General features: G+C 43.4%; 2 long non-coding RNA genes across 2 annotated transcripts in view; one reads left to right on the top strand and one right to left on the bottom strand.

The window, feature by feature from the left end:
- The first annotated feature begins 852 nt into the window (after window positions 1-852).
- On the top strand, window positions 853-2,314 carry LOC306930569. Its single transcript, XR_013790900.1, has 3 exons — window positions 853-981; window positions 1,658-2,154; window positions 2,212-2,314. It is a non-coding gene; the product is annotated as an uncharacterized lncRNA (long non-coding RNA).
- The window catches only part of LOC306930570, a 133,900-nt gene continuing 122,484 nt past the window's right edge, over window positions 1,905-13,320 (bottom strand). Inside the window, exons 2-3 of the long non-coding RNA XR_013790901.1 lie at window positions 2,168-2,211; window positions 1,905-2,003 (exon numbers count right to left, since the gene is read on the bottom strand). This is a non-coding gene — a long non-coding RNA (uncharacterized lncRNA). The remainder of the gene's footprint in view (window positions 2,004-2,167; window positions 2,212-13,320) is intronic.

Here is a 13,320-nt window from a genome sequence, read left to right as displayed (position 1 = left end):
CCAAAGTAATGACTTTACCATCTTCCACTGTTAAACTCTGGATTTGACCATTAAGGTGAATGAAATATTTAGGTTTACAGTTGTCTGGATCCCCAAGGTCCAACATGGCCCAGTTCAACACATTGCAAGAGATCTGTTATTTCTGCTCCAGAACAGAGGGAACTAGAACTAGAACTAGGGTTCAAGTAATTCATGATAAATTATGATAAATCCTGTCTCTGTATTTGACAGACAGTAATAATACAAGTAAGACGCGTAAACGCGGGAAGCGAACGAAGCTGTTGTGGAAGTCTGACACACACACACACACACACACACACACACACACACACACACACACACACAGACACACACACACACACACACGTATCGTTCCAATTTCAGTTGCCCTCTGGCTCAGATGCAAATTCTTATGTTTATTTGCGAACGCTGACGTGTTTCGGCAGAGCCTTCTTCAGAGCAGACTTTTTATGTCAGTCATTCTCAAACATTATCATGTCAAGAAGACAAGAACCCCCAAAAATATATGTAATTGGCCGCCGACCCCCATCTGAAAATATGTTGTTCCATGGCCCCCCCCAGAAGCAAAGCAAAAAACACACTCTGAAAGAATATATATTCAAAGATTTGCACCACATTTTCACGATTTTCAAAAATAGCAGATCTACAAGCTCGGCACTCGTAGATCTGCACACCAACACCATCTGCTTAATGTAAGATAGGACTTTTCTGTCGAGGCCAGAAAGTAGTGTTTTGCCACTCCGTAAGTGATGTCACGCGCATTCCCTCTATTGGCTTAATATAAAATTATGCTTTTATAATATTTTGATAATGCTCCTCCTGTGTTGACAGACAAACCGAAGGTGGCCTTCTCTGCTGGTTTGGGTAATGTTGGACAAGTTGGACCGTATAGTTCTACCACCACTCTGGTCTACAAGAAGGTCTTCAGTAACATCGGCAACGCCTACAATCCATCTACAGGTAGGTGGTGATTAAACTACAATCCATCTACAGGTAGGTGGTGATTAAACTACAATCCATCTACAGGTAGGTGGAGATTAAACTACAATCCATCTACAGGTAGTGCAAAAAGTTTTTACTTAAGTAAAAGTATCAATACTGCAATATAGAACTACTCTGTTACAAGTAAAAGTTCAGAATTCAAAATGTGCTTAAAGTAGTACAAGTAAAAGTACTCATTATGCAGAATATACGTGTCATTTCAAGTTTTAAATGTATAACAATCTTTTGAAATTTGGCCTAAATGTATATAGCGCTGAAGTGGTAAATATATATGTTTTGTAATAATAATCAAAATCTACAAACTAACTATAACTAAAGTTTTCAAATAAATCTAGAGGAGTAAAAGTACAATATTTGGATCCGAGAAGAAGTAAAAGTATTGGAAATTGTAAATACTCAAGTAAACTACAAATACCAAAACATTGTACTTAAGTACACAGTACTTAAGTAAATGTAAATGTACTTTCCACCACTGTGTGTTTCACATTGAAAGCAACAGTCCAGAGGGGATGAGGAAAGTAACCTCTTAACTCACACAACTTGTAGATCTGACTTTTTAATGAAGGTTTTTATTTTTATAATTGTATTTTTAATTTCTATTAATGTAATGTGTTCTCTCATCCTGTGTTCTCAGGGGTCTTCTCTGCGCCGGTCAAAGGACTCTATCACTTCACATATGCTGCACTTAACTTGTGGTCATCAGAGTATTTCTGTGTCTACATGTATAAGAATGGGCAAAATCTCTTATCTAACTGTGGATACAATAGTGGAGGTCATGAATACGTATCTAGTGGAATGATGGTAGAGTTGGAGGAGGGAGACACCGTTGACATGCGTTTATATGGAGGGGACAGGCTCTATGATAACTCAAGCAACTTCAATGTGTTCAATGGTGTTTTGGTCTATTCTATGTAACACTGTCTGCTACTGGTACCATTACTTTATAGAGTGTTCTGGTCTATTCTATGTAACACTGTCTGCTACTGGTACCATTACTTTATAGAGTGTTCTGGTCTATTCTATGTAACACTGTCTGCTACTGGTACCATTACTTTATAGAGTGTTCTGGTATATTCTATGTAACACTGCTACTGGTACCATTACTTTATAGAGTGTTCTGGTCTATTCTATGTAACACTGCTACTGGTACCATCACTTTATAGAGTGTTCTGGTCTATAAAGGACGAGCTACTGTATAATTCCCTCTGACAGCTTTAAGAGTCTCCTGTCTAGATTATCATGACCACAGGGTTTGTTAAGATTTCAATTCAGACAATGGGTTTTTAATTTCAGATACATTTTCAATTTCAGTCTAGTGGCTCCAATGAAGTTGGCCCATCTTCATACATAAACCATCTTTGGTATCACTGAATATTAACATTATGAGAAATACAACATCCATGAGTATCACTGAATATTAACATTATGAGAAATACAACATCCATGAGTATCACTGAATATTAACATTATGAGAACTACAACATCCATGAGTATCACTGAATATTAACATTATGAGAACTACAACGACCATGAGTATCACTGAATATTAACATTATGAGAACTACAACATCCATGAGTATCACTGAATATTAACATTATTGTAGAAACATTTAGGTCATGTTGACTACAATAACTGATGCTCTGATCACATTGATATAATTACGGTATGTTTCTTTTACTATAGATATAAAAAATAAATCATGTATTCTTCATTTTCATCACACAAAAAAGAGCGGTGTAAAAATAGAAATGGAAAGACAACGCCAAAAGGCCAGAACACATGTTTCAGCCTGTATGTCATATCCCCAATGGGTAAGGACTAATAATACAAAATAATAATAAATGGATTGGTTTTGGACATAAGCTAAAAGTTTGACTACCGGTACTTGCTTCTGACTTGTAATAGAGCATTGTTACATTATGGAATTGCTACCTATATTAGCCTTGCGTAGCGACACTAATATCACTTTGTGGATATGCATTGAGAGGGGCCAGACTTAATCTGTCTGGGGCGATATGCATTGAGAGGGGCCAGACTCAATCTGCCTGGGGCGATATGCATTGAGAGGGGCCAGACTCAATCTGCCTGGGGCGATATGCATTGAGAGGGGCCAGATGCAATGAGAGGGGCCAGACTTAATATGCCTGGGGCGATATGCATTGAGAGGGGCCAGACTTTAATCTGCCTGGGGCGATATGCATTGAGAGGGGCCAGACTTGAATCTGCCTGGGGCGATATGCATTGAGAGGGGCCAGACTCAATCTTCCTGGGGCGATATGCATTGAGAGGGGCCAGACTCAATCTACCTGGGGCAATATGCATTGAGAGGGGCCAGACTCAATCTGCCTGGGGCGATATGCATTGAGAGGGGCCAGACTCAATCTGCAGGGTCGATATGCATTGAGAGGTCAAGGACCCCCAAATTGACATTAATCAGCCCGCGGACCCCCATTTGAAAAGATATGCCAGATATGCCAGTGCATATGCATTAGTCTACAGACCCCCATTTAATGGCATTTCTATCTCTGGGACCCCAATTTATATTGTAAAATTAATGTTAATTTAACTCTGAGAGTGTACAAATGGTTTGGTTCCATTTGTACACTCTCAGAGTTACAGACCCATAAGGGTCCATTTGGTTCCAAACTATCATTTAGCTGAGGACCCCCTGTCTATGCTTTGAACTGCTCAACTGAGTGCTTGCTTCTTCTTCTCTCTTCATCACTATGTGGTATACACACAAACACACAAAGCTGTGCATAGGAGGGGCCCCTAATAAACAAAACAAAAAACCAACAACGGTACTTCAGCTGTGGTCGGAGTCCTCAGACTCGTCGCCCTGCTGCGTCCAGTGTCCAGTGTTCCTCTGCATCCTCCTCTTCCTCTCGCCCATCAACATGGCGCCTAGCACGGTGATCAGCACGGTGACCGTGATGATGAGCACCGTGACCGTCTCGGCCATGCACAGCTCCGTGTCCACGTCGGTCAGCTGGTACCTGTCGCCATGGAGACGGATTAACGAGTTATGATTCATGCACAGCTCCGTGTCCACGTCGGTCAGCTGGTACTGGACAGCGCAACTCCGCCCGATAGGTGTGAACGGTTTTGCCAAATTGCTAATGGGGGACCATTTAAAAAAATTAAAGGCTACTTTACTTTCACTACTAACAGAAATGTGCATGCACAGGGGGGGTGAAGGGCTAATAATAATTAGGGTTGTTCCGATCGGATCAGGTGATCGGAAATCGGGGCCGATCACGTCATTTTCAAATGATCGGATCGGGAGCCAAAAAACGTGATCGGGACATCCCTATAGTATTAATATTATATCCATATCATGATATTAGACTGGATATTGTCTGTGATTTGGGATATTGTACTATTGTGATATGGCATAAACAGGTTCTATAAAATATAAATATCGGATCGGGAAAAATCGGCAGATGCTCAAAATCAAATGATCAGAATCGGACCTGGAGCAAAAAAACGTGATCGGGACATCCCTAATAATAATAATAATTCATAAGAATAATTGTAATAATGACCCGTGCAGTACGGGCGGGGTTTGGCAGCTCAGGTTGAGGTAGTCGTCCAGGAAGATTCTCTGGACCGAGCGGAGCTTCCGGAACACTCTCTGGAGCTCACAGTCACACATCCACGGGTTGCCCTGGAGCAGGATGTGACTGCTGTGGGTGTGTAGGGACACGAACGTCTGGGCGGGGGGGGGAGAGAGAGAGAGACAGGCAGCAGGATGTGACTGCTGTGGGTGTGGAGGGACACGAACGTCTGGGGGGGAGAGACAGGCAGACAGACAGACAGACAGACAGACAGACAGACATTCCTATCGTGGACACATTTGTGTAATTTGTGAAATGTATCAAAACTTTAAAAGAAATCACACCCGTGTGAAGTGAGTGGTGCAACTCCGTGTGGGGAAGTTCCAGACCCAAAGGAACACACCCAGGGTGCCGGCCCGATTCCGGCGAGCTGCCCCGCATCCGAAGCGGTTGAGAAATGACAGAGTTACTGAGTGGGGTCCCTCTACTGTACCCTCTACTGTACTGTACTGTCACTGTACTGTACTGGCACACCCGAAATCACAGTATATACAGTTAATATGTGCGTGTGTCTTTGTGTGTGTGTGGTGAAGAACAACCATGCTGTTTTCGTGCTCAGATGTATACCCACCCACCCACATAGCTCCGTAAGGGAGTGGTTGCACCACTCAAAAAAACGAAAAGTTTCCCCCTACTCTAAAGTCAATAAGCTCACAAGGTGTTGTGAGTGTGTAAATCGGAAAAGAAGCATATAGGGCTTATGTGGATAAGAACGTGCATCCGACCCCCTGAGTTATTTGTTTCCCCACACTCACAAATGAAACACTGGCGTTGAGTCATTTATGAGTCAATCCGGGCCTGATATTGTGGCATCCAGAGAAGAGCATAGACCGGGCTAGAAAGATACATCGATCTACGCACGCACGCACGCACACACGCACACACGCACGCGTGCACACACGCACACACACACACACACACACACACACACAGACACTGACTTTGAAGTGGATGCTGCTCATGTGGTTGTGAGTCAGACTGAGTAGAGTCAGGCTGGTCAGCGGCTTGAACACTTCTCCATCTGTCTGGCTGATGTGGTTCCCTCTGAGGTTCAACACCTGTTAACAACAACAACACCTGTCTGACTGATGTGGTTCCCTCTGAGGTTCAACACCTGTTCATAACAACAACACCTGTCTGACTGATGTGGTTCCCTCTGAGGTTCAACACCTGTTAACAACAACAACACCTGTCTGACTGATGTGGTTCCCTCTGAGGTTCAACACCTGTTAATAACAACAACACTTGTCTGACTGATGTGGTTCCCTCTGAGGTTCAACACCTGTTAACAACAACAACACCTGTCTGACTGATGTGGTTCCCTCTGAGGTTCAACACCTGTTCATAACAACAACAACACCTGTTCATAACAACAACAGCACCTGTCTGGCTGATGTGGTTCCCTCTGAGGTTCAACACCTGTTAACAACAACAACAACACCTGTCTGACTGATGTGGTTCCCTCTGAGCTGAGGTTCAACACCTGTTAACAACAACAACACCTGTTCATAAGAATAACAACAACAACACCTGTTCATAAGAATAACAACACCACCACCTGTCTGACTGATGAGGTTCCCTTTGGGGTTCAACACCTGTTCATAAGAATAATAACAACACCTGTTCATAAGAATAATAACAACAACACCTGTTCATAAGAATAACAACAACAACACCTGTCTGACTGATGTGGTTCCCTCTGAGGTTAATTACCTGTTAATAATAATAATAAGGGTAATACTACTAATAATAATACCTCCAGGGAACGCAGCATAGAGAACATGCCAGCGTTCAGAGCAGTTAGCATGTTGTCCTGTAGGTGGAGCTGTCGCAGCGCACTCATGGAGCCGAACGCCCTGGTCTGAATGTTGTGGATCTGATTACCTGTAATCAGATTACATCATTACATTACATTACATTACATTATACAACAGATCGTTTCGAGGAAGCAATCTGATTGGTTGAAACAGCGTTCTAGCCGTGGTTCAAACGAGCACCACTCGGTGGCTATAGGCTAGCTAGTTTCTTGGGACATTTGTGGTCGTAGTGACTACATCTGTCATTAAAAAAAGATGTTTTTTCTGCGATTTTCTTAGTTTTAAGGGTAACTGTTGTATAATTGCAATATTACACGAGAGGGTGTGGTTTAACGTGATTATTGCCACGACAGTGATGCGGTCAGGAACGAGACGTTGTCGAGTTCCACACCACACCCTCTCGTGTAATATTGCTTAATTACATTACAGGTCTGAATGTTATGGATACCTGTCCGTACATGCATTCATTATACTACACCAGTGGTTTTCAACCCTTTTCATATCAAGGCCCATTATTTATTTGGCATTTGAGCCACGGACCACCATTTGATGAGATTTAGCCTCTCAGACCCAAAACTAAAGAATATTTTGTTGTTGTCGGATAAGATTTTATCCAACATTCCATGCATTATAGGAGAGGTAACAATTCTTTATATATTCTCGAATTGTGTAGACTTCGAGTAAATAAAGTAATGCAGGTGTTTAACACTAATGTAACTCTTGAGAGCGTATAAAATGAAACCAAATGGACCCGTACGGGTACATTTGATAATACTTTTACCCTTATAAATCTTTTGAGTTAAAGATTTATAAGGGGTCTATTTGGTTACCAACTCTCAATTAGGAACCCCCTCGTGCAGGGACCACTGGTTGAAAACCACTGCAGACAGACAGACAGACAGACAGACAGACAGGCAGGCAGGCAGGCAGGCAGGCAGGCAGGCAGGCAGGCAGGCAGGCAGGCAGGCAGGCAGGCAGGCAGACCGGTGAGGTTGAGTCTCTGCAGAGCATCCAGATGATAGAAGCTGTCGCTGTCCAGGACAGACAGCAGGTTGTAGGCCAGCTGGAGCTCGTTGAGGAAGCCCAGCCCCAGAGAGAAGCCCTGCCGGTCGCAGAACAACACGTAGGTACAAAGAAAATCACACCCGTGTGAAGTGAGGGGCACTAATATATTAAAGTCTAACTCATAGGTGATGTAATGGTGATGTAAAACAAACGGTGCAAACACAAACATTAAACGCCATTAACAATAAAGACACAATATGACGTAAATGACACATGTACATTTTCCCTTCATTGTCAATGCGTTTACAAAACAAACATTGAACTAAAGCAATAAGAACAATATGCACAATAAGCCATAGAAACATGGAAGACTGAACTTGAGAAAAACAAGACCATGTAATTGTGACATGGTCGGATTTAATTGTGCGTGTGAGTGTGTGTGTGTGTGTGTGTGGGGGGGGGGGGGGGGGGGGGGGGGATTTGAATCCATGAACTCGTGGTCCAAAGGCGAGAGCTCTACATACTGAGCTATCCAGACACAATCACAATCAGCAAAATCATTCAGTGTCAATTATGTGTGTCCTGGTTTTGGGCATATCTTACTACAGTGTGTTCGCTGTTCGTGTTTTCATAATGGTCCATAGATTGTGTGTAGAACGTACATGCCAGCGTTCAACGTCTATGGGAAAATGAATGGTGAATTCCATCCGGTGCCCTCGCATGGGGGCGGGACTTATGGAGCGGACGCACCGCTAAAACTAAACAGCATATGACGTGACAGACAGACAGACAGACAGACAGACAGACAGACAGACAGACAGACAGACAGACAGACAGACCTGTCCCAGGACAGACAGACGGTTCCAGCTCAGATCCAGTCTCTGCAGGAAGTCCAGATGGGAGAAGGTTCCGTCCTTCACCGTGCTGATGCTGTTGTTCTGGAGCAGCAGGATACGCAGCTTACGAGCCCCTTGGAGGAGGTTATTATTATTATTATTATTATTATTACAGCTATTACAGGTTATTATTATTATTACAGCTACGAGCCCCTTGTAGGAGGTATTATTATAGTTATTATTACAGCTTACGAGCCCCTTGTAGGAGGTATTATTATAGTTATTATTACAGTTTACGAGCCCCTTGGAGGAGGTATTATTATAGTTATTATTACAGTTTACGAGCCCCTTGGAGGAGGTATTATTATAGTTATTATTACAGTTTACGAGCCCCTTGGAGGAGGTATTATTATAGTTATTATTACAGTTTACGAGCCCCTTGGAGGAGGTATTATTATAGTTATTATTACAGTTTACGAGCCCCTTGGAGGAGGTATTATTATAGTTATTATTACAGTTTACGAGCCCCTTGGAGGAGGTATTATTATAGTTAGTATTACAGCTATGAGGTGGTGTGAGGTGAGGTGTGTCTGAGGCTCACCTTGGAAGGAGCGCGGTCCCAGAGAGGACAGCCGGTTGTGGCTGAGGTCCAGCAGCTCCGTGGAGGAGGGCAGGGCGAGCGGCGAGTGGGTGAAACCCGCCCCGGAGCAGACGGTCAGCTTCACGTCCACCCTGCAGTCACAGCCTGGCTCACACCACCCAGCATGCACCTGGTGGAGAATAGCATCTCTGTCGGAGCAGAAATCTCTCACCTTCACATTCTCACTTTTTGTGTTTTAAATATTTTCTGTAAGTAAAACATGCAAGTACTTTTCCACCACTGGGTACCAAGGTGATAATTGTTTGGGATTTTTCATAGTTTAGCCAATCCACAAGCTCATAGCTTATAGAGACTGCGGCATAGTGGTACGCGCTAATTAGGGCGCTAATTCACACAAAAAATAAAAACACAAAAAGTAATAAAAAATGGTTCCTTCCCGACAGCAACGATGTATAGGCCTACATATAGTATTCTACATTTATTGTATAGTTTTATCATCACTTTTCACATCACAGAGCCTGCTCAGGGACTACAGATGGAAATTGTACATGGATTTGAAAAAAAATGACGTGTTGATTAATGTGCATTGTCCCTGTCAAATAAATAAATACAATAAATAATACAAAATAAATATATTGTCATATTGGGGTGTTGGGTGAAATCAGCCCTCAGCTATATCTGTCAGAAATATGGGGAGGGGATGGGGAGGGAAGCCTCGCCCCTCTTACCCCTCCCCTACTGGGAGGGGTTTTTCCCCATTCAGGGGCAAAAGTGGCGCTGTTGTGCCAGAAACAGAGAGAGAGAGATAGTGTTGCACTGTTGCCTGCTAATTACAGAGAGAGAGAGGCAGGGGGAGAGGGGAGTTGCACCACTCAGTTCACACGGGTGTGATTTCTTTTACATGAGTTGGGCGTTGTTATAATCTAGTAGTCTGGAAAAGCTCTTAGCATGGCTCGTTTGTCAATAGGCATTCAATCCATCCCTCCTGGGTTTGAATCCTGCTTACGCCAACTTTTTTTTTGCAGATAAAGTAAAGTTTTGTGGCCTTGAGCCACGTTGCGACAGAATAGTAAATAATATTAGTCCCCCCTACTTTCTTTTCCATGCCCCGACATGATGCACTGAATCCACTGACACCTGTGGCTTCGTGCAGTGCCACTCAAAGTGACTATATATATACAGTAGAGTGTCGCAGTACTGCCCCCTACCAGGGCCCAGGAAATGATTCCCCGTTAATTTTCCTGATAGACATTTCAAAAAGTATTTATATAAAGACCTTTTAAGCATCGTACAAAGCCAACTCGAGTTAACTTGTGACAAATCATGACAACAAACAAAAAATTTCGGGCCGAACAAATAATTAGAAAGAAGAAGAAAACGGCAGGTTACAACACTTTTTTGTTGTTTTTCTTCTTTGTAATAATTTGTTCGGCCCAAAACATTGTGTTTGTTGTCATGATTTGTCACAACTCCAGTTGGCTTTGTCCGTGGCGTAAACGTCTTTAAATAAATACTTTTTGAAAAGCCTATGGAGAAAACGAACGGTGGAATTCACTTCTGGGTCTCACGTCGTCATGAAAGGGGGCGGGACTGCGACACTCTATTGGGTTGGGCTTGCTGGATGCATGGTCCAACCCATTGTATGTCTGTCAGAAGCAGGTGAGGGCTGATTTGACCCGCAGGCTCACATTTGGATTTACAAACCCTCACAACCTCCTCAGTCAGCATCAGGAGGAAGACCAGCGGCCACACCTTCATCGTTCCACAGCGCTCTGGAACGAACGCACACACACACACACACACACACACACACACACACACACACACACACACACACACACACACACACACACACACACACACACACACACACACACACACACACACACACACACACACACACACACACACACACACACACACACGTGTTAGTTTAGTTTATTAAGGATCCCCATTAGTCTACATCATAGTGGAGACTATTCTTCCTGGGGTCCTGGCAAAAATAACATCACAATACAAATCATAAAATGCAATACAGCATGATCCATGTTTCTGAACAAACACACAAACCTAAAAAAAATAAAAACAGATTTGTCAGTCCGAAAATATAATAAGAACCTAATTTAATAATATATAATAATAATTATTATTAATAATAATAATAATAATATCTGTTTGAACCACTTATAACCTTGCGGTTCCCATCTGGTCACTCTACCCCTGAGCCACCGTCGCCCGGTTTGATTCCATTTGTTACAGACCTGTAAGGTTCCATTTGGTTCCATTTTGCCAGTTCGAACCCGGTCTCCCCCCAGAGTTAGTGTTGTCCTTGAGCAAGACACTGAACCCCTAATTCTCCTGATGTGCTGGTTGGTGCCTTGCATGGTTTCCTCCAGCATCGGTGTATGAATGGGGTAATGTAATGCACAATCTATGTAAAGCGCCTTGGATAAAGGCGCTATATAAATGCACCATTTACCATTTACCAAATGGACCCTTACAGGCCTGTAACTCTGTACAAATGGAACCAAATGGACCCTTACAGGTCAAACTCTGTACAAATGGAACCAAATGGACAGAATACATCTACAGTACATGTTTTATAGATCTTTATGGTACACGGGCCAGAGATCAGGTGACTCTCTGGACACCATGCAGGAGAAAAGCAGGTTTCAGGTTTCATGAGCGACCTCAATACCAGCTGACCTCTCTGACCTCATACTGTCACATGACCTCAATACCACCCGCAGAGCTCATATGGTGCGTTCACACGCGGGCAGATGAAACGATGCAAAGACGCGTTGGGAGTTGATTTGGAGCAGCTAGTACACACGCATCATCGCTGTGTCTTTGCAACGTCATGTCGCTGGCTTCCATTGACAATGAATGGTAGACTGCATCTTTTACATCTGCCCATGTGAACAACAATACTGTCTGCTGTATGGGGAGGGGGAGGGGGGAAGGGGGGGGGGTCTTGTCTTGTGTAGAAACACCGGAGTTGCAGTCTCGAAGGAGACAGAAGTATAGTGGCTATCGAAAAATCACATCCTGGGCCGCAGATTCAAAGTCAATGTCGTACGATTTGTCACACACGTCACCGCAGTGAAATATGTTCTCCGCATTTGACCAATCATTTGATTTTACCCCCCAATCTAACCCTAGGTTGCTCAAGTGCCAAGCAGGGAGGCATTGGGTCCCATTTTTACAGTCTTTGGTATGACCCGGCCGGGGATTGAACCCCCGACCTCCCAGTTTCAGGGCGGACACTCTAACCACAAGGCCACTGTCTGGTTAATTCCGCACCCAGTCTGTTTGAATTTATCTGCTGTGTTTTAGTATTTTTTTCCCGTGGTGTTTTTCAGCAAGGCATGCCGTTTTCAAACGGCTCTAACTCGGGAACGCCGTGTCCAAATGGAACGCCGTGTCCAAATGGAACGCTGTGTCCAAATGGAACGCTGTGTCCAAATGGAACGCCGTGTCCAAATGGAACGCCGTGTCCAAATGGAACGCCGTGTCCAAATGGAACGCTGTGTCCAAATGGAACGCCGTGTCCAAATGGAACGCCGTGTCCAAATGGAACGCTGTGTCCAAATGGAACGCTGTGTCCAAATGGAACGCCGTGTCCAAATGGAACGCTGTGTCCAAATGGAACGCCGTGTCCAAATGGAACGCCGTGTCCAAATGGAACGCTGTGTCCAAATGGAACGCTGTGTCCAAATGGAACGCTGTGTCCAAATGGAACGCTGTGTCCAAAAGGCGTATATTTTTGGAATATCCTCTGCTGCCGACTCCACACAGCGGAGAACACTGAGGTCACCACAGTTGAAGCCACGCCCCTCTGTCTGCACTCTTTTTGGTTAGTGGAAATTATAAGGTTCACTCCCACTCGTATGCCAGTTCTCAGGCATGTCTCGCCCAGGTGTTGTTTTTCTCCTTTTGAGAACAAAACGTACATTTTGTAAATGTACTCAAGTACTGTTTCTGGATGATTGAACAACCACAGCTCCGAGACTGCTTCTGTAGTGTAATCTGGTTTATACGCACGCACACACACGCACGCACGCACGCACGCACGCTATCTTTGTGTTTGGTTTTGATTCATTGCTTCGGGCCTGCAATATCATTCTAATTTTTATTTCATTCAAACTTATTTTTAAATCTGTATTCAAATGTCCTTTTATAATGTCTTAATGCTCTGTCTTATATAGGCTATGTCCACAGGTGCAAGTTTATTGAAAACTTTAGTTACTAGTTACTTTGTAGATTTTGGTTATTATTACAAAACATACCAACTTCAGCCCTATACACATTTCGGTCGTTTTGAAAATAGCAGCTCTACAACTCACAAATGGTAGTCGATGAAAGAAATAAGTTTTCGTCATAGTTTTAGTCAACAAATCAATTCATCCATCCATATCAT

Source organism: Electrona antarctica (assembly GCF_951216825.1).
Source record: "Electrona antarctica genome assembly, chromosome: 10".
In the NCBI taxonomy this organism is placed as follows: Eukaryota; Metazoa; Chordata; class Actinopteri; order Myctophiformes; family Myctophidae; genus Electrona; species Electrona antarctica.
This window is presented reverse-complemented; position numbering and strand designations above follow the sequence as displayed.